This window comes from Leuciscus leuciscus (genome assembly GCF_965113295.1).
Source record: "Leuciscus leuciscus genome assembly, chromosome: 17".
NCBI lineage: Eukaryota > Metazoa > Chordata > Actinopteri > Cypriniformes > Leuciscidae > Leuciscus > Leuciscus leuciscus.
Genome location: NC_138741.1, coordinates 30586337 through 30610556, shown reverse-complemented (window position 1 = coordinate 30610556; position 24220 = coordinate 30586337).

The following is a 24220-nucleotide window of genomic DNA, read 5'->3' as shown; positions in this document are numbered from 1 at the left end:
ATAACAATATGCACTTTTCGCATTGCATTGCATTGCACACCAGAAATAACTAATTTCCATGTTCATTAAAGAAATATCGTGTGTTGTTGCATTGCATTGCATTGCATTGCTTTGCACTGCATTGCATTGCATTGCATTGCACTAACGATATAACGTTGTGCACTGAAGAATAACATATAGGTTATGCACTTTTTGCATTGCATTGAGCACCAGAACTAACTCATTCCCATCTTGATTAAAGACATAACGTGTGTTATGGCATTGCATTGCATTTCTAGACATGAGACCTTGAACTTTAAATTTCTAGACTAATTTCTCTTACAATCCTTCTGTATCAGCCATACAGTATAGTTCAAATTTGACCTATTGAACATTTCTATAACCAAAGTGTCCTCGATCTTGATCGTTCTATACACAATCATAGGCTTGTTCTGATGTTTCATCATTGAGACAGAAGTCCATTATTGACTTACTGAACAAATTTCTGGCAAAAGAATCGTCAAAGGGTATGTTTTCGTAGACATTCTCATCGACTACTTTTGATGTTAAATCAACCATATTGTTAGTCCAAATTTGACCATTGAACATATATCTGAGACCTAAAGAGACCAAGAACTTGAATTATCTATACATAATTACTATCTCCTTCTGATTTTTCATCAGCCAGGCTATTATCCATATTTGACAATTGAACATATTTCTGGCTGGAAGAGTCCTTGATCTTTCTATACATACTCATAGATGCTTTCTGATAGTACTTCAGCCAAAAAATGATCCATAATTGACTACTTAACTCATTTCTGAGAGATGGGTTTATAATCTTGATTTCTCTATACATATTAATTGACTCCTTGTGATGTTACAATAGCAAAACTGTATTGTATTGTATGACCTATTTAATATGACCTATTAAACGTATTTCTGACCAAAGAGTCTATGGACATTTTTCGACTCCTGATTTTACAAGAGCAATATAGTATTTCAAAATTTGACCAAATGAACATATTTCTGGCCAAAGAGACCTTGATCTTATTCTTTCTAAACATACTCCTCCTGATGTTTCATCAGCCAAATAATTGACCTACTGAACATTTTTCTGCCCGAAGAGTCTATGAACTTGCTATACATTCTCAGAGATGCCTTATTTAGTTTCTTTAGCCATACAGAAGTCCAGATTTGACAAGTTGAACATATTTCTGACTGAAGAAATTCTAGAAATGCTCTAGTAACCACCAAAAAACTCTAGCAACCACCCAGAACACCCTAGCAACTGCCTAGCAACCACCCAGAACACCTAGCAACTGCCTAATAACCACCCAGAACGCCTAGCAACCACCCAGAACACCCTAGCAACTGCCTAGCAGCGCCCTAGCATCCACCCAGAATAACATAGCAACCACCCAGAACACCCTAGCAACCACCTAGCAATGCCCTAGCAACCACCAAGAATACCCTAGCAAATGCCTGGCAACCACCAAGAACACCCTAGCAACCACCCAAAATACCTTTGCAACCACCTAGCAACCACCCAGGACACCATAGCAACCACCCGGAACACCCTAGCAACCACCTGGCAACAGCATCTTTGCTAAAAACATGCTAGCAACATACTAATCATGCTAGCATCATGCTAGCAACATGATAATCAAGCTAGCATCATGCTAGCATCATGCTAATCAAGCTAGCAACATGCTAATAATGATAGCATTATGCTACCAAAATGCTAATCAAGCTAGCATAATGCTAGCAACAATGCTAATCATGTTAGCATCTTGCTAAAAACATGCTAGCAACATGCTAATCATGCTAGCATCAAGCTACCAACATGCTAATCAAGCTAGCATCATGTTAACAACATGTTAATCAAGCTAGCATAATGCTAGCAACATGCTAATCATGTTAGCATCTAGCTAAAAACATGCTAGCAAAATGCTAATCATGCTAACATCTTGTTAAAGCATGTTAGCAAAAATGCTAATCATGCTAGCATCATGCTACCAACATGCTAATCATGTTAACAACATGCTAATCATGCTAGCATCATTTTAACAACATGTTAATCATAGTAAATCATGCTGGAATGTGGTAAATCGTAGTAATTGTACAATTAGATTAGATTAGAAACATGGTAAATCGTGGAAAATGATGCTACAACGGTGTATATCATGGTATCACAACATGTTAATTGTGTTAGCATCTGCCCAGTGGCGAGTTTTGCCACTGCAAGCACCACTTCACATTTTCTTCAGGAAATGTACATTCTAGTTATGCTTCTTCTTCTGAGACAAAAATTTATAAATTTAATGCAGCCTAGAGCTTTAACTCTACATACTCCAAACTCGGCTCAGACCTTCAGACTATTCTGACTCGATATGCTATATATTTTCTAACTGATCGGACTTAAGGTGGTTTTCCTAGAATTGACGATCAAAACTCGGAAAAAGTCCCATTGACTTAACATTGGGCATTCTAAAAAAAATCTAATCCAAACCGACGTTTTCACACACACAGACACAAAGGGCCTGACACCCCTGCGTCTCTCCCTCTCTCTCTCCCTCAGAAGATTTATATTATCGAGCAGCCAATAAGTAATGGCCTAAAATCTCCATAGCAACCACCCAGGACACCCTAGCAACCGCCTAGCAACCACCCAGAACACCCTAACAACCACCTAAAATACCCTAGCAACCGCCTAACAACCACCCAGTACACCCTAGCAACCACCTAGCAACCACCCAGAACCCCCTAGCAACCACCCAAAATACCCTAGCAACACCATAGCAACCACCCATAAAATCCTAGCAACCGCCTAGCAAAAAACGTTCTGCTCCAAACTTTCTCAAGCCAACACATGCTAGCAGTGCATAGCTACATGCATAGCTACATAGCTACATAGTTTGTCTACACATGCTAGCAGTGGATAGCTACATGCTAATAGTGATTAGTTAAGTGTTAAATCATGCTAAGAACTCTATAAAAACTCCATAGTAACCATCTGTGACAACTACCAACCACCTAGTAACACCAAATCAACTGCCCTGAATACCTTAGCAACCGCCTAGCAACCACCCAAAAGACCCTAGCAACCACCCAAAATACCCCAGCAACCGCCTTGCAACCACCCAGAATACCTTAGCAACCGCCTAGCAACACAATAGCAACCACCCAGAACACCCTAGCAACCGCCTAGCAACCACCCAAAATACCTTAGCAACCACCTAGCAATACCATAGCAACCACCCAGAACACCCTAGCAACCGCCTAGCAACCACCCAGAACACCCTAGCAACCGCCTAGCAACACCATAGAAACCACACAGAACACCCTAGCAACCATCTAGCAACACCCTAGCAACCACCCAAAACACCCTAGTAACCATCCATAACACCCTAGCAACCACCCAAAATACCCTAGCAACTGCATAGCAACCACCCAGAACACCCTTGCAACCACCTAAAATACCCTAGCAACCGCATAGCAACCACCCAAAAGACCATTATTTCTGGTCAAAGGTTCCTCAAAAGTTTTTAAACTATGTAAAATTATAGACTCCATCTGATGATAAATATGTCTAACCTCTCCAAGTCAAAATTTTCTAGTGAGTGGTCACATCTAAATTTTTTAATTGGCCCAAGTGCAATTCTTGTTGCAATAGTCTGTAGCAACCACACAGAACACCCTAGCAACCATCTAGCAACACCCTAGCAACAACCCAAACACCCTTGCAACCACCTAAAATACCCTAGCAACCGCATAGCAACCACCCAAAAGACCATAGCAACCACTGAAAATATCCTAGCAACCACCCAGAATACCTTAGCAACCGCCTAGCAACACAATAGCAACCACCCAGAACAGCCTAGCAACCGCCTAGAAACACCCTAGCAACCACCCAAAATACCTTAGCAACCGCTTAGCAACACCATAGCAACCGCCTAGCAACCACCCAGAACACAATAGCAACCGCCTAGCAACCACCCAAAAGACCCTAGCAACCACCCAAAATACCCTAGCTACCGCCTTAAAACTACCCAGAATACAATAGCAACCACCCGAAATACCTTAGCAACCGCCTAGCAACACCCTAGCAAACCCCCAAAATACCTTAGCAACCGCCTAGCAACACAATAGCAACCACCCAGAACACCCTAGCAACCGCCTAGCAACCACCCAAAATACCTTAGCAACCACCCAGAACACCCTAGCAACCATCTAGCAACACCCTAGCAACCACCCAAAACACCCTAGCAACCACCCAAAATACCCTAGCAACTGCATAGCAACCACCCAGAACATCCTTGCAACCACCCAAAATACCCTAGCAACCGTCTAGCAACCACCCAAAAGACCATAGCAACCACTGAAAATATCCCTAGCAACCCCCAAAATACCTTAGCAACCGCCTAGCAACACAATAGCAAACACCCAGAACACCCTAGCAACCGCCTAGCAACACCATAGAAACCACACAGAACACCCTAGCAACCACCCAAAACACCCTAGTAACCATCCATAACACCCTAGCAACCACCCAAAATACCCTAGCAACTGCATAGCAACCACCCAGAACACCCTTGCAACCACCTAAAATACCTTAGCAACCGCATAGCAACCACCCAAAAGACCATTATTTCTGGTCAAAGGTTCCTCAAAAGTTTTTAAACTATGTAAAATTATAGACTCCATCTGATGATAAATATGTCTAACCTCTCTTGGTCAAAATTTTCTAGTGAGTGGTCACATCTAAATTTTTCAATTGGCCCAAGTGCAATTCTTGTTGCAATAGTCTGTAGCAACCACACAGAACACCCTAGCAACCATCTAGCAACACCCTAGCAACCACCCAAAACACCCTTGCAACCACCTAAAATACCCTAGCAACCGCATAGCAACCACCCAAAAGACCATAGCAACCACTGAAAATATCCTAGCAACCACCCAGAACACCATAGCAACCGCCTAGCAACCACCCAGAATACCTTAGCAACCGCCTAGCAACACAATAGCAACAACCCAGAACAGCCTAGCAACCGCCTAGAAACACCCTAGCAAACCACCCAAAATACCTTAGCAACCGCTTAGGAACACCATAGCAACCGCCTAGCAACCACCCAGAACACAATAGTAACCGCCTAGCAACCACCCAAAAGACCCTAAAATACCCTAGCAACCGCCTTAAAACCACCCAGAATACCATAGCAACCACCCGAAATACCTTAGCAACCGCCTAGAATCACCCTAGCAACCCCCCAAAATACCTTAGCAACCGCCTAGCAACACAATAGCAACCACCCAGAACACCCTAGCAACCGCCTAGCAACCACCCAAAATACCTTAGCAACCACCCAAAACACCCTAGCAACCATCTAGCAACACCCTAGCAACCACCCAAAACACCCTAGTAACCATCCATAACACCCTAGCAACCACCCAAAATACCCTAGCATCTGCATAGCAACCACCCAGAACACCCTTGCAACCACCCAAAATACCCTAGCAACCGCCTAGCAACCACCCAAAAGACCATAGCAACCACTGAAAATATCCTAGCAACCACCCAGAACACACTAGCAACCGCCTAGCAACCACCCAAAAGACCCTAGCAACCACCCAAAAGACCCTAGCAACCGCCTTAAAACCACCCAGAATAACATAGCAACCACCCGAAATACCTTAGCAACCGCCTAGCAACACCCTAGCAACCCCCCAAAATACCTTGGCAACTGCCTAGCAACCACCCAGAATACCCTAGCAACCGCTTAGCAACACCATAGCAACCACCCAGAATACCCTAGCAACCGCCTAGCAACACAATAACGACCACCCATAACATCCTAGCAACTGCCTAGCAAAAAACATTCTGGTCCAAACTTTCTCAAGCCAACTTAAAGTTTGTCTCGTTGAACTTTCGCATCTAGCTATTATTATCTTAATAATTTTATTATTTCTGGTCAAAGGTTCCTCAAAAGTTTTTAAACTATGTAAAATTATAGACTCCATCTGATGATAAATATGTCTAACACCGCGTAGCAACCACCCAAAAGACCCTAGCAACCACCCAAAATTCCTTAGCAACCGCTTAGCAACACCATAGCAACCGCCTAGCAACCACCCAGAACACACTAGCAACCGCCTAGCAACCACCCAAAATTGTTGCAATAGTCTGTTAACATTGGCTTAATGATAAATAATACGTCAGACTAATTGAAAAAATTTGATGTGACCAGTCACTAGATATTTTTGACTTGGGGATGTAATTTTTTTTTACAGTGTAACATAAGAAAGAGTCTACTAGTATATATATAGAAAGGTCAAGTTTCGAGTACTCCTTGGCCAGAAAAAATTTCAGTATGTCAAAAATGGACATTTGTCAAAATGAAATAACATCTTTAAGGAATCTTTGGCCAGAAATATGTTCAGTAGGTCAAAAGCGTACTTATGTATAGCTCATTGTTATAACATTATGTGCATTGCACTAACGATCTAACGTTGTGCACTGAAGAATAACAATATGCACTTTTCGCATTGCATTGCATTGCACACCAGAACTAACCCATGTTGCAATAAAGACATAACGTGTGTTGTTGCTTTGCATTGCATTGCATTGCATTGAACTGCACTAACGATCTGACGTTGAGCACTCAGATTGTTAGTGAATAAATGAATCGTTAAGAATAACAATATGCACTTTTCGCATTGCATTTCATTGCACTAACGATCTAACGTTGTGCACTGAAGAATAAAATTTTTGCATTGCATTTCACACCAGAACTAAATCATTCCCAAGTTCAATAAAGACATAACGTGTGTTGTATTTCATTGCATTGCATTGCATTGCATTGCATTGCATTACATTGCATTAAATTGCATTGCATTGCATTGCATTGCATTGCATTGCATTGCATTGCACTAACAATCTGACGTTGTGCACTGAAGAATAACATATAGGTATGCACTTTTTACATTGCATTGCACACAAGAACTAACTCATTCCCAGTTTGATTAAAGACATAACGTGTGTTGTTGCATTGCATTGCATTGCATTGCACTAACGATCTAACGTTGAGCACTGAAGAATAACATATGCACTTTTCGCATTGCATTGCATTGTACACCAGAAATAACTCATTTCCATGTTCATTACAGAGATAACCTGTGTTGTTGCATTGCATTGCATTGCACAAACGATCTAACGTTGTGCACTGAAGAATAACAATATGCACTTTTCGCATTGCATTGCATTGCACACCAGAAATAACTCGTTTCTATGTTCATTAAAGAAATAACGTGTGTTGTTGCATTGCATTGCATTGCATTGCATTGCATTGCATTGCATTGCATTGCATTGCATTGCATTGCATTGCATTGCTTTGCACTGCATGTCATTGCACTAACGATCTAACGTTGTGCACTGAAGAATAACACATAAAGTTATTCACTTTTTGCATTGCATTTCACACCAGAACTAAATCATTCCCAAGTTCAATAAAGACATAACGTGTGTTGTTGTATTTCATTGCATTGCATTGCATTGCATTGCATTGCATTGCATTGCATTGCATTGCATTGCATTGCATTGCATTGCATTGCATTGCATTGCATTGCACTGCATTGCACTAACGAGCTAACGTTGTGCACTGAAGATTAACAATATGCACTTTTCGCATTGCATTGCATTGCAAACCAGAACTAACTCATTCCCATGTTGCAATAAAGACAAAACGTGTTTTGTTGCATTACATTGCATTGTATTGCATTGCATTGCATTGCATTGCATTGCATTGCATTGCATTGTATTGCATTGCATTGCATTGCATTGCTTTGCATTGCATTGCATTGCATTGCATTGCATTGCATTGCATTGCATTGCATTGCATTGCATTGCATTAAATTACATTAAATTGCATTAAATTGCATTGCATTGGATTGCATTGCATTGCAATGCATTAAATTGCATTGCATTGCATTGCATTGCATTGCATTGCATTGCATTGCATTGCATTGCATTGCATTGCATTGCATTGCATTGCTTTGCACTGCATTGCATTGCATTTCATTGCACTAACAAGCTAACGTTGTGCACTGAAGATTTACAATATGCTCTTTTCGCATTGCATTGCATTGCACACCAGAACTAACTCATTCCCATGTTGCAATAAAGACATAACGTGTTTTGTTGCATTGCATTGCATTGCATTGCATTGCATTGCATTGCATTGCATTGCATTGCTTTGCATTGCATTGCATTGCATTGCATTGCATTGCATTGCATTGCATTAAATTGCATTAAATTGCATTAAATTGCATTGCATTGCAATGCATTAAATTGCATTGCATTGCATTGCATTGCATTGCATTGCATTGCATTGCATTGCATTTCATTGCACTAACGATCTAACGTTGTGCATTGAAGAATAATATATAAGGTTATGCACTCTTTGCATTGCATTTCACACCAGAACTAAATCATTCCCAAGTTCAATAAAGACATAACGTGTGTTGTTGTATTTCATTGCATTGCATTGCATTGCATTGCATTGCATTTGCATTGCATTGCATTGCATTGCATTGCTTTGCACTGCATTGCACTGCACTGCACTGCACTGCATTGCATTGCATTGCATTGCATTGCATTGCATTGCATTGCATTGCATTGCATTGCACTGCATTGCACTAACGATCTGACTTTGTGCACTGAAGAATAACATATGCACATTTCGCATTTCATTGCATTGCAAACCAGAACTAACTCATTTCCTTGTTCATTAAAGCGATAAACTGTGTTGTTGCATTGCATTGCATTGCATTGCATTGCACTAACGATCTAACGTTTTGCACTGAAGAATAACATATAGGTATGCACTTTTTACATTGCATTGCACTCAAGAACTAACTCATTCCCAGGTTGATTAAAGACATAACGTGTGTTGTTATGATCTAACGTTGTGCACTGAAGAATAACAATATGCACTTTTCGCATTGCATTGCATTGCACACCAGAAATAACTAATTTCCATGTTCATTAAAGAAATATCGTGTGTTGTTGCATTGCATTGCATTGCATTGCTTTGCACTGCATTGCATTGCATTGCATTGCACTAACGATATAACGTTGTCCACTGAAGAATAACATATAGGTTATGCACTTTTTGCATTGCATTGAGCACCAGAACTAACTCATTCCCATCTTGATTAAAGACATAACGTGTGTTATGGCATTGCATTGCATTTCTAGACATGAGACCTTGAACTTTAAATTTCTAGACTAATTTCTCTTACAATCCTTCTGTATCAGCCATACAGTATAGTTCAAATTTGACCTATTGATCATTTCTATAACCAAAGTGTCCTCGATCTTGATCGTTCTATACACAATCATAGGCTTGTTCTGATGTTTCATCATTGAGACAGAAGTCCATTATTGACTTACTGAACAAATTTCTGGGAAAAGAATCGTCAAAGGGTATGTTTTCGTAGACATTCTCATCGACTAACTTTTGATGTTAAATCAACCATATTGTTAGTCCAAATTTGACCATTGAACATATATCTGAGACCTAAAGAGACCAAGAACTTGAATTATCTATACATAATTACTATCTCCTTCTGATTTTTCATCAGCCAGGCTATTATCCATATTTGACAATTGAACATATTTCTGGCTGGAAGAGTCCTTGATCTTTCTATACATACTCATAGATGCTTTCTGATAGTACTTCAGCCAAAAAATGATCCATAATTGACTACTTAACTCATTTCTGAGAGATGGGTTTATAATCTTGATTTCTCTATACATATTAATTGACTCCTTGTGATGTTACAATAGCAAAACTGTATTGTATTGTATCAATATTACCTATTAAACGTATTTCTGACCAAAGAGTCTATGGACATTTTTCGACTCCTGATTTTACAAGAGCAATATAGTATTTCAAAATTTGACCAAATGAACATATTTCTGGCCAAAGAGACCTTGATCTTATTCTTTCTAAACATACTCCTCCTGATGTTTCATCAGCCAAATAATTGACCTACTGAACATTTTTCTGCCCGAAGAGTCTATGAACTTGCTATACATTCTCAGAGATGCCTTATTTAGTTTCTTTAGCCATACAGAAGTCCAGATTTGACAAGTTGAACATATTTCTGACTGAAGAAATTCTAGAAATGCTCTAGTAACCACCAAAAAACTCTAGCAACCACCCAGAACACCCTAGCAACTGCCTAGCAACCACCCAGAACACCTAGCAACTGCCTAATAACCACCCAGAACGCCTAGCAACCACCCAGAACACCCTAGCAACTGCCTAGCAGCGCCCTAGCATCCACCCAGAATAACATAGCAACCACCCAGAACACCCTAGCAACCACCTAGCAATGCCCTAGCAACCACCAAGAATACCCTAGCAAATGCCTGGCAACCACCAAGAACACCCTAGCAACCACCCAAAATACCTTTGCAACCACCTAGCAACCACCCAGGACACCATAGCAACCACCCGGAACACCCTAGCAACCACCTGGCAACAGCATCTTTGCTAAAAACATGCTAGCAACATACTAATCATGCTAGCATCATGCTAGCAACATGATAATCAAGCTAGCATCATGCTAGCATCATGCTAATCAAGCTAGCAACATGCTAATAATGATAGCATTATGCTACCAAAATGCTAATCAAGCTAGCATAATGCTAGCAACAATGCTAATCATGTTAGCATCTTGCTAAAAACATGCTAGCAACATGCTAATCATGCTAGCATCAAGCTACCAACATGCTAATCAAGCTAGCATCATGTTAACAACATGTTAATCAAGCTAGCATAATGCTAGCAACATGCTAATCATGTTAGCATCTAGCTAAAAACATGCTAGCAAAATGCTAATCATGCTAACATCTTGTTAAAGCATGTTAGCAAAAATGCTAATCATGCTAGCATCATGCTACCAACATGCTAATCATGTTAACAACATGCTAATCATGCTAGCATCATTTTAACAACATGTTAATCATAGTAAATCATGCTGGAATGTGGTAAATCGTAGTAATTGTACGATTAGATTAGATTAGAAACATGGTAAATCGTGGAAAATGATGCTACAACGGTGTATATCATGGTATCACAACATGTTAATTGTGTTAGCATCTGCCCAGTGGCGAGTTTTGCCACTGCAAGCACCACTTCACATTTTCTTCAGGAAATGTACATTCTAGTTATGCTTCTTCTTCTGAGACAAAAATTTATAAATTTAATGCAGCCTAGAGCTTTAACTCTACATACTCCAAACTCGGCTCAGACCTTCAGACTATTCTGACTCGATATGCTATGTATTTTCTAACTGATCGGACTTAAGGTGGTTTTCCTAGAATTGACGATCAAAACTCGGAAAAAGTCCCATTGACTTAACATTGGGCATTCTAAAAAAAATCTAATCCAAACCGACGTTTTCACACACACAGACACAAAGGGCCTGACACCCCTGCGTCTCTCCCTCTCTCTCTCCCTCAGAAGATTTATATTATCGAGCAGCCAATAAGTAATGGCCTAAAATCTCCATAGCAACCACCCAGGACACCCTAGCAACCGCCTAGCAACCACCCAGAACACCCTAACAACCACCTAAAATACCCTAGCAACCGCCTAACAACCACCCAGTACACCCTAGCAACCACCTAGCAACCACCCAGAACCCCCTAGCAACCACCCAAAATACCCTAGCAACACCATAGCAACCACCCATAAAATCCTAGCAACCGCCTAGCAAAAAACGTTCTGCTCCAAACTTTCTCAAGCCAACACATGCTAGCAGTGCATAGCTACATGCATAGCTACATAGCTACATAGTTTGTCTACACATGCTAACAGTGGATAGCTACATGCTAATAGTGATTAGTTAAGTGTTAAATCATGCTAAGAACTCTATAAAAACTCCATAGTAACCATCTGTGACAACTACCAACCACCTAGTAACACCAAATCAACTGCCCTGAATACCTTAGCAACCGCCTAGCAACCACCCAAAAGACCCTAGCAACCACCCAAAATACCCCAGCAACCGCCTTGCAACCACCCAGAATACCTTAGCAACCGCCTAGCAACACAATAGCAACCACCCAGAACACCCTAGCAACCGCCTAGCAACCACCCAAAATACCTTAGCAACCACCTAGCAATACCATAGCAACCACCCAGAACACCCTAGCAACCGCCTAGCAACCACCCAGAACACCCTAGCAACCGCCTAGCAACACCATAGAAACCACACAGAACACCCTAGCAACCATCTAGCAACACCCTAGCAACCACCCAAAACACCCTAGTAACCATCCATAACACCCTAGCAACCACCCAAAATACCCTAGCAACTGCATAGCAACCACCCAGAACACCCTTGCAACCACCTAAAATACCCTAGCAACCGCATAGCAACCACCCAAAAGACCATTATTTCTGGTCAAAGGTTCCTCAAAAGTTTTTAAACTATGTAAAATTATAGACTCCATCTGATGATAAATATGTCTAACCTCTCCAAGTCAAAATTTTCTAGTGAGTGGTCACATCTAAATTTTTTTATTGGCCCAAGTGCAATTCTTGTTGCAATAGTCTGTAGCAACCACACAGAACACCCTAGCAACCATCTAGCAACACCCTAGCAACCACCCAAACACCCTTGCAACCACCTAAAATACCCTAGCAACCGCATAGCAACCACCCAAAAGACCATAGCAACCACTGAAAATATCCTAGCAACCACCCAGAATACCTTAGCAACCGCCTAGCAACACAATAGCAACCACCCAGAACAGCCTAGCAACCGCCTAGAAACACCCTAGCAACCACCCAAAATACCTTAGCAACCGCTTAGCAACACCATAGCAACTGCCTAGCAACCACCCAGAACACAATAGCAACCGCCTAGCAACCACCCAAAAGACCATAGCAACCACCCAAAATACCCTAGCTACCGCCTTAAAACTACCCAGAATACAATAGCAACCACCCGAAATACCTTAGCAACCGCCTAGCAACACCCTAGCAAACCCCCAAAATACCTTAGCAACCGCCTAGCAACACAATAGCAACCACCCAGAACACCCTAGCAACCGCCTAGCAACCACCCAAAATACCTTAGCAACCACCCAGAACACCCTAGCAACCATCTAGCAACACCCTAGCAACCACCCAAAACACCCTAGCAACCACCCAAAATACCCTAGCAACTGCATAGCAACCACCCAGAACATCCTTGCAACCACCCAAAATACCCTAGCAACCGTCTGGCAACCACCCAAAAGACCATAGCAACCACTGAAAATATCCCTAGCAACCCCCAAAATACCTTAGCAACCGCCTAGCAACACAATAGCAAACACCCAGAACACCCTAGCAACCGCCTAGCAACACCATAGAAACCACACAGAACACCCTAGCAACCACCCAAAACACCCTAGTAACCATCCATAACACCCTAGCAACCACCCAAAATACCCTAGCAACTGCATAGCAACCACCCAGAACACCCTTGCAACCACCTAAAATACCTTAGCAACCGCATAGCAACCACCCAAAAGACCATTATTTCTGGTCAAAGGTTCCTCAAAAGTTTTTAAACTATGTAAAATTATAGACTCCATCTGATGATAAATATGTCTAACCTCTCTTGGTCAAAATTTTCTAGTGAGTGGTCACATCTAAATTTTTCAATTGGCCCAAGTGCAATTCTTGTTGCAATAGTCTGTAGCAACCACACAGAACACCCTAGCAACCATCTAGCAACACCCTAGCAACCACCCAAAACACCCTTGCAACCACCTAAAATACCCTAGCAACCGCATAGCAACCACCCAAAAGACCATAGCAACCACTGAAAATATCCTAGCAACCACCCAGAACACCATAGCAACCGCCTAGCAACCACCCAGAATACCTTAGCAACCGCCTAGCAACACAATAGCAACCACCCAGAACAGCCTAGCAACCGCCTAGAAACACCCTAGCAAACCACCCAAAATACCTTAGCAACCGCTTAGGAACACCATAGCAACCGCCTAGCAACCACCCAGAACACAATAGCAACCGCCTAGCAACCACCCAAAAGACCCTAAAATACCCTAGCAACCGCCTTAAAACCACCCAGAATACCATAGCAACCACCCGAAATACCTTAGCAACCGCCTAGCATCACCCTAGCAACCCCCCAAAATACCTTAGCAACCGCCTAGCAACACAATAGCAACCACCCAGAACACCCTAGCAACCGCCTAGCAACCACCCAAAATACCTTAGCAACCACCCAAAACACCCTAGCAACCATCTAGCAACACCCTAGCAACCACCCAAAACACCCTAGTAACCATCCATAACACCCTAGCAACCACCCAAAATACCCTAGCATCTGCATAGCAACCACCCAGAACACCCTTGCAACCACCCAAAATACCCTAGCAACCGCCTAGCAACCACCCAAAAGACCATAGCAACCACTGAAAATATCCTAGCAACCACCCAGAACACACTAGCAACCGCCTAGCAACCACCCAAAAGACCCTAGCAACCACCCAAAAGACCCTAGCAACCGCCTTAAAACCACCCAGAATAACATAGCAACCACCCGAAATACCTTAGCAACCGCCTAGCAACACCCTAGCAACCCCCCAAAATACCTTGGCAACTGCCTAGCAACCACCCAGAATACCCTAGCAACCGCTTAGCAACACCATAGCAACCACCCAGAATACCCTAGCAACCGCCTAGCAACACAATAACGACCACCCATAACATCCTAGCAACTGCCTAGCAAAAAACATTCTGGTCCAAACTTTCTCAAGCCAACTTAAAGTTTGTCTCGTTGAACTTTCGCATCTAGCTATTATTATCTTAATAATTCTATTATTTCTGGTCAAAGGTTCCTCAAAAGTTTTTAAACTATGTAAAATTATAGACTCCATCTGATGATAAATATGTCTAACACCGCGTAGCAACCACCCAAAAGACCCTAGCAACCACCCAAAATTCCTTAGCAACCGCTTAGCAACCGCTTAGCAACACCATAGCAACCGCCTAGCAACCACCCAGAACACACTAGCAACCGCCTAGCAACCACCCAAAATTGTTGCAATAGTCTGTTAACATTGGCTTAATGATAAATAATACGTCAGACTAATTGAAAAAATTTGATGTGACCAGTCACTAGATATTTTTGACTTGGGGATGTAATTTTTTTTTACAGTGTAACATAAGAAAGAGTCTACTAGTATATATATAGAAAGGTCAAGTTTCGAGTACTCCTTGGCCAGAAAAAATTTCAGTATGTCAAAAATGGACATTTGTCAAAATGCATTGCATTTCATTGCACTAACGATCTAACGTTGTGCACTGAAGAATAACATTTTTGCATTGCATTTCACACCAGAACTAAATCATTCCCAAGTTCAATAAAGACATAACGTGTGTTGTATTTCATTGCATTGCATTGCATTGCATTGCATTACATTGCATTAAATTGCATTGCATTGCATTGCATTGCATTGCATTGCATTGCATTGCATTGCACTAACAATCTGACGTTGTGCACTGAAGAATAACATATAGGTATGCACTTTTTACATTGCATTGCACACAAGAACTAACTCATTCCCAGTTTGATTAAAGACATAACGTGTGTTGTTGCATTGCATTGCATTGCATTGCACTAACGATCTAACGTTGAGCACTGAAGAATAACATATGCACTTTTCGCATTGCATTGCATTGTACACCAGAAATAACTCATTTCCATGTTCATTACAGAGATAACCTGTGTTGTTGCATTGCATTGCATTGCACAAACGATCTAACGTTGTGCACTGAAGAATAACAATATGCACTTTTCGCATTGCATTGCATTGCACACCAGAAATAACTCGTTTCTATGTTCATTAAAGAAATAACGTGTGTTGTTGCATTGCATTGCATTGCATTGCATTGCATTGCATTGCATTGCATTGCATTGCATTGCTTTGCTTTGCACTGCATGTCATTGCACTAACGATCTAACGTTGTGCACTGAAGAATAACACATAAAGTTATTCACTTTTTGCATTGCATTTCACACCAGAACTAAATCATTCCCAAGTTCAATAAAGACATAACGTGTGTTGTTGTATTTCATTGCATTGCATTGCATTGCATTGCATTGCATTGCATTGCATTGCATTGCATTGCATTGCACTGCATTGCACTAACGAGCTAACGTTGTGCACTGAAGATTAACAATATGCACTTTTCGCATTGCATTGCATTGCAAACCAGAACTAACTCATTCCCATGTTGCAATAAAGACAAAACGTGTTTTGTTGCATTACATTGCATTGTATTGCATTGCATTGCATTGCATTGCATTGCATTGCATTGCATTGCATTGCATTGCATTGCATTGCATTGCTTTGCATTGCATTGCATTGCATTGCATTGCATTGCATTGCATTGCATTGCATTGCATTGCATTGCATTAAATTACATTAAATTGCATTAAATTGCATTGCATTGGATTGCATTGCATTGCAATGCATTAAATTGCATTGCATTGCATTGCATTGCATTGCATTGCATTGCATTGCATTGCATTGCATTGCATTGCATTGCATTGCATTGCATTGCATTGCTTTGCACTGCATTGCATTGCATTTCATTGCACTAACAAGCTAACGTTGTGCACTGAAGATTTACAATATGCTCTTTTCGCATTGCATTGCATTGCACACCAGAACTAACTCATTCCCATGTTGCAATAAAGACATAACGTGTTTTGTTGCATTGCATTGCATTGCATTGCATTGCATTGCATTGCTTTGCATTGCATTGCATTGCATTGCATTGCATTGCATTGCATTGCATTGCATTGCATTGCATTAAATTGCATTAAATTGCATTAAATTGCATTGCATTGCAATGCATTAAATTGCATTGCATTGCATTGCATTGCATTGCATTGCATTGCATTGCATTGCATTGCATTGCATTGCATTGCATTTCATTGCACTAACGATCTAACGTTGTGCATTGAAGAATAATATATAAGGTTATGCACTCTTTGCATTGCATTTCACACCAGAACTAAATCATTCCCAAGTTCAATAAAGACATAACGTGTGTTGTTGTATTTCATTGCATTGCATTGCATTGCATTGCATTGCATTTGCATTGCATTGCATTGCATTGCATTGCTTTGCACTGCATTGCACTGCACTGCACTGCACTGCATTGCATTGCATTGCATTGCATTGCATTGCATTGCATTGCATTGCATTGCATTGCATAGCATTGCATTGCACTGCATTGCACTAACGATCTGACTTTGTGCACTGAAGAATAACATATGCACATTTCGCATTTCATTGCATTGCAAACCAGAACTAACTCATTTCCTTGTTCATTAAAGCGATAAACTGTGTTGTTGCATTGCATTGCATTGCATTGCATTGCACTAACGATCTAACGTTTTGCACTGAAGAATAACATATAGGTATGCACTTTTTACATTGCATTGCACTCAAGAACTAACTCATTCCCAGGTTGATTAAAGACATAACGTGTGTTGTTATGATCTAACGTTGTGCACTGAAGAATAACAATATGCACTTTTCGCATTGCATTGCATTGCACACCAGAAATAACTAATTTCCATGTTCATTAAAGAAATATCGTGTGTTGTTGCATTGCATTGCATTGCATTGCTTTGCACTGCATTGCATTGCATTGCATTGCACTAACGATATAACGTTGTCCACTGAAGAATAACATATAGGTTATGCACTTTTTGCATTGCATTGAGCACCAGAACTAACTCATTCCCATCTTGATTAAAGACATAACGTGTGTTATGGCATTGCATTGCATTTCTAGACATGAGACCTTGAACTTTAAATTTCTAGACTAATTTCTCTTACAATCCTTCTGTATCAGCCATACAGTATAGTTCAAATTTGACCTATTGATCATTTCTATAACCAAAGTGTCCTCGATCTTGATCGTTCTATACACAATCATAGGCTTGTTCTGATGTTTCATCATTGAGACAGAAGTCCATTATTGACTTACTGAACAAATTTCTGGGAAAAGAATCGTCAAAGGGTATGTTTTCGTAGACATTCTCATCGACTAACTTTTGATGTTAAATCAACCATATTGTTAGTCCAAATTTGACCATTGAACATATATCTGAGACCTAAAGAGACCAAGAACTTGAATTATCTATACATAATTACTATCTCCTTCTGATTTTTCATCAGCCAGGCTATTATCCATATTTGACAATTGAACATATTTCTGGCTGGAAGAGTCCTTGATCTTTCTATACATACTCATAGATGCTTTCTGATAGTACTTCAGCCAAAAAATGATCCATAATTGACTACTTAACTCATTTCTGAGAGATGGGTTTATAATCTTGATTTCTCTATACATATTAATTGACTCCTTGTGATGTTACAATAGCAAAACTGTATTGTATTGTATCAATATGACCTATTAAACGTATTTCTGACCAAAGAGTCTATGGACATTTTTCGACTCCTGATTTTACAAGAGCAATATAGTATTTCAAAATTTGACCAAATGAACATATTTCTGGCCAAAGAGACCTTGATCTTATTCTTTCTAAACATACTCCTCCTGATGTTTCATCAGCCAAATAATTGACCTACTGAACATTTTTCTGCCCGAAGAGTCTATGAACTTGCTATACATTCTCAGAGATGCCTTATTTAGTTTCTTTAGCCATACAGAAGTCCAGATTTGACAAGTTGAACATATTTCTGACTGAAGAAATTCTAGAAATGCTCTAGTAACCACCAAAAAACTCTAGCAACCACCCAGAACACCCTAGCAACTGCCTAGCAACCACCCAGAACACCTAGCAACTGCCTAATAACCACCCAGAACGCCTAGCAACCACCCAGAACACCCTAGCAACTGCCTAGCAGCGCCCTAGCATCCACCCAGAATAACATAGCAACCACCCAGAACACCCTAGCAACCACCTAGCAATGCCCTAGCAACCACCAAGAATACCCTAGCAAATGCCTGGCAACCACCAAGAACACCCTAGCAACCACCCAAAATACCTTTGCAACCACCTAGCAACCACCCAGGACACCATAGCAACCACCCGGAACACCCTAGCAACCACCTGGCAACAGCATCTTTGCTAAAAACATGCTAGCAACATACTAATCATGCTAGCATCATGCTAGCAACATGATAATCAAGCTAGCATCATGCTAGCATCATGCTAATCAAGCTAGCAACATGCTAATAATGATAGCATTATGCTACCAAAATGCTAATCAAGCTAGCATAATGCTAGCAACAATGCTAATCATGTTAGCATCTTGCTAAAAACATGCTAGCAACATGCTAATCATGCTAGCATCAAGCTACCAACATGCTAATCAAGCTAGCATCATGTTAACAACATGTTAATCAAGCTAGCATAATGCTAGCAACATGCTAATCATGTTAGCATCTAGCTAAAAACATGCTAGCAAAATGCTAATCATGCTAACATCTTGTTAAAGCATGTTAGCAAAAATGCTAATCATGCTAGCATCATGCTACCAACATGCTAATCATGTTAACAACATGCTAATCATGCTAGCATCATTTTAACAACATGTTAATCATAGTAAATCATGCTGGAATGTGGTAAATCGTAGTAATTGTACGATTAGATTAGATTAGAAACATGGTAAATCGTGGAAAATGATGCTACAACGGTGTATATCATGGTATCACAACATGTTAATTGTGTTAGCATCTGCCCAGTGGCGAGTTTTGCCACTGCAAGCACCACTTCACATTTTCTTCAGGAAATGTACATTCTAGTTATGCTTCTTCTTCTGAGACAAAAATTTATAAATTTAATGCAGCCTAGAGCTTTAACTCTACATACTCCAAACTCGGCTCAGACCTTCAGACTATTCTGACTCGATATGCTATATATTTTCTAACTGATCGGACTTAAGGTGGTTTTCCTAGAATTGACGATCAAAACTCGGAAAAAGTCCCATTGACTTAACATTGGGCATTCTAAAAAAAATCTAATCCAAACCGACGTTTTCACACACACAGACACAAAGGGCCTGACACCCCTGCGTCTCTCCCTCTCTCTCTCCCTCAGAAGATTTATATTATCGAGCAGCCAATAAGTAATGGCCTAAAATCTCCATAGCAACCACCCAGGACACCCTAGCAACCGCCTAGCAACCACCCAGAACACCCTAACAACCACCTAAAATACCCTAGCAACCGCCTAACAACCACCCAGTACACCCTAGCAACCACCTAGCAACCACCCAGAACCCCCTAGCAACCACCCAAAATACCCTAGCAACACCATAGCAACCACCCATAAAATCCTAGCAACCGCCTAGCAAAAAACGTTCTGCTCCAAACTTTCTCAAGCCAACACATGCTAGCAGTGCATAGCTACATGCATAGCTACATAGCTACATAGTTTGTCTACACATGCTAGCAGTGGATAGCTACATGCTAATAGTGATTAGTTAAGTGTTAAATCATGCTAAGAACTCTATAAAAACTCCATAGTAACCATCTGTGACAACTACCAACCACCTAGTAACACCAAATCAACTGCCCTGAATACCTTAGCAACCGCCTAGCAACCACCCAAAAGACCCTAGCAACCACCCAAAATACCCCAGCAACCGCCTTGCAACCACCCAGAATACCTTAGCAACCGCCTAGCAACACAATAGCAACCACCCAGAACACCCTAGCAACCGCCTAGCAACCACCCAAAATACCTTAGCAACCACCTAGCAATACCATAGCAACCACCCAGAACACCCTAGCAACCGCCTAGCAACCACCCAGAACACCCTAGCAACCGCCTAGCAACACCATAGAAACCACACAGAACACCCTAGCAACCATCTAGCAACACCCTAGCAACCACCCAAAACACCCTAGTAACCATCCATAACACCCTAGCAACCACCCAAAATACCCTAGCAACTGCATAGCAACCACCCAGAACACCCTTGCAACCACCTAAAATACCCTAGCAACCGCATAGCAACCACCCAAAAGACCATTATTTCTGGTCAAAGGTTCCTCAAAAGTTTTTAAACTATGTAAAATTATAGACTCCATCTGATGATAAATATGTCTAACCTCTCCAAGTCAAAATTTTCTAGTGAGTGGTCACATCTAAATTTTTTAATTGGCCCAAGTGCAATTCTTGTTGCAATAGTCTGTAGCAACCACACAGAACACCCTAGCAACCATCTAGCAACACCCTAGCAACCACCCAAACACCCTTGCAACCACCTAAAATACCCTAGCAACCGCATAGCAACCACCCAAAAGACCATAGCAACCACTGAAAAGATCCTAGCAACCAACCAGAATACCTTAGCAACCGCCTAGCAACACAATAGCAACCACCCAGAACAGCCTAGCAACCGCCTAGAAACACCCTAGCAACCACCCAAAATACCTTAGCAACCGCTTAGCAACACCATAGCAACCGCCTAGCAACCACCCAGAACACAATAGCAACCGCCTAGCAACCACCCAAAAGACCCTAGCAACCACCCAAAATACCCTAGCTACCGCCTTAAAACTACCCAGAATACAATAGCAACCACCCGAAATACCTTAGCAACCGCCTAGCAACACCCTAGCAAACCCCCAAAATACCTTAGCAACCGCCTAGCAACACAATAGCAACCACCCAGAACACCCTAGCAACCGCCTAGCAACCACCCAAAATACCTTAGCAACCACCCAGAACACCCTAGCAACCATTTAGCAACACCCTAGCAACCACCCAAAACACCCTAGCAACCACCCAAAATACCCTAGCAACTGCATAGCAACCACCCAGAACATCCTTGCAACCACCCAAAATACCCTAGCAACCGTCTAGCAACCACCCAAAAGACCATAGCAACCACTGAAAATATCCCTAGCAACCCCCAAAATACCTTAGCAACCGCCTAGCAACACAATAGCAAACACCCAGAACACCCTAGCAACCGCCTAGCAACACCATAGCAACCACACAGAACACCCTAGCAACCACCCAAAACACCCTAGTAACCATCCATAACACCCTAGCAACCACCCAAAATACCCTAGCAACTGCATAGCAACCACCCAGAACACCCTTGCAACCACCTAAAATACCTTAGCAACCGCATAGCAACCACCCAAAAGACCATTATTTCTGGTCAAAGGTTCCTCAAAAGTTTTTAAACTATGTAAAATTATAGACTCCATCTGATGATAAATATGTCTAACCTCTCTTGGTCAAAATTTTCTAGTGAGTGGTCACATCTAAATTTTTCAATTGGCCCAAGTGCAATTCTTGTTGCAATAGTCTGTAGCAACCACACAGAACACCCTAGCAACCATCTAGCAACACCCTAGCAACCACCCAAAACACCCTTGCAACCACCTAAAATACCCTAGCAACCGCATAGCAACCACCCAAAAGACCATAGCAACCACTGAAAATATCCTAGCAACCACCCAGAACACCATAGCAACCGCCTAGCAACCACCCAGAATACCTTAGCAACCGCCTAGCAACACAATAGCAACCACCCAGAACAGCCTAGCAACCGCCTAGAAACACCCTAGCAAACCACCCAAAATACCTTAGCAACCGCTTAGGAACACCATAGCAACCGCCTAGCAACCACCCAGAACACAATAGCAACCGCCTAGCAACCACCCAAAAGACCCTAAAATACCCTAGCAACCGCCTTAAAACCACCCAGAATACCATAGCAACCACCCGAAATACCTTAGCAACCGCCTAGCATCACCCTAGCAACCCCCCAAAATACCTTAGCAACCGCCTAGCAACACAATAGCAACCACCCAGAACACCCTAGCAACCGCCTAGCAACCACCCAAAATACCTTAGCAACCACCCAAAACACCCTAGCAACCATCTAGCAACACCCTAGCAACCACCCAAAACACCCTAGTAACCATCCATAACACCCTAGCAACCACCCAAAATACCCTAGCATCTGCATAGCAACCACCCAGAACACCCTTGCAACCACCCAAAATACCCTAGCAACCGCCTAGCAACCACCCAAAAGACCATAGCAACCACTGAAAATATCCTAGCAACCACCCAGAACACACTAGCAACCGCCTAGCAACCACCCAAAAGACCCTAGCAACCACCCAAAAGACCCTAGCAACCGCCTTAAAACCACCCAGAATAACATAGCAACCACCCGAAATACCTTAGCAACCGCCTAGCAACACCCTAGCAACCCCCCAAAATACCTTGGCAACTGCCTAGCAACCACCCAGAATACCCTAGCAACCGCTTAGCAACACCATAGCAACCACCCAGAATACCCTAGCAACCGCCTAGCAACACAATAACGACCACCCATAACATCCTAGCAACTGCCTAGCAAAAAACATTCTGGTCCAAACTTTCTCAAGCCAACTTAAAGTTTGTCTCGTTGAACTTTCGCATCTAGCTATTATTATCTTAATAATTTTATTATTTCTGGTCAAAGGTTCCTCAAAAGTTTTTAAACTATGTAAAATTATAGACTCCATCTGATGATAAATATGTCTAACACCGCGTAGCAACCACCCAAAAGACCCTAGCAACCACCCAAAATTCCTTAGCAACCGCTTAGCAACACCATAGCAACCGCCTAGCAACCACCCAGAACACACTAGCAACCGCCTAGCAACCACCCAAAATTGTTGCAATAGTCTGTTAACATTGGCTTAATGATAAATAATACGTCAGACTAATTGAAAAAATTTGATGTGACCAGTCACTAGATATTTTTGACTTGGGGATGTAATTTTTTTACAGACCCCAGAAAGGTCAAGTTTCGAGTACTCCTTGGCCAGAAAAAATTTCAGTATGTCAAAAATGGACATTTGTCAAAATGAAATAACATCTTTAAGGAATCTTTGGCCAGAAATATGTTCAGTAGGTCAAAAGCGTACTTATGTATAGCTCATTGTTATAACATTATGTGCATTGCACTAACGATCTAACGTTGTGCACTGAAGAATAACAATATGCACTTTTCGCATTGCATTGCATTGCACACCAGAACTAACCCATGTTGCAATAAAGACATAACCGTGTGTTGTTGCTTTGCATTGCATTGCATTGCATTGAACTGCACTAACGATCTGACGTTGAGCACTCAGATTGT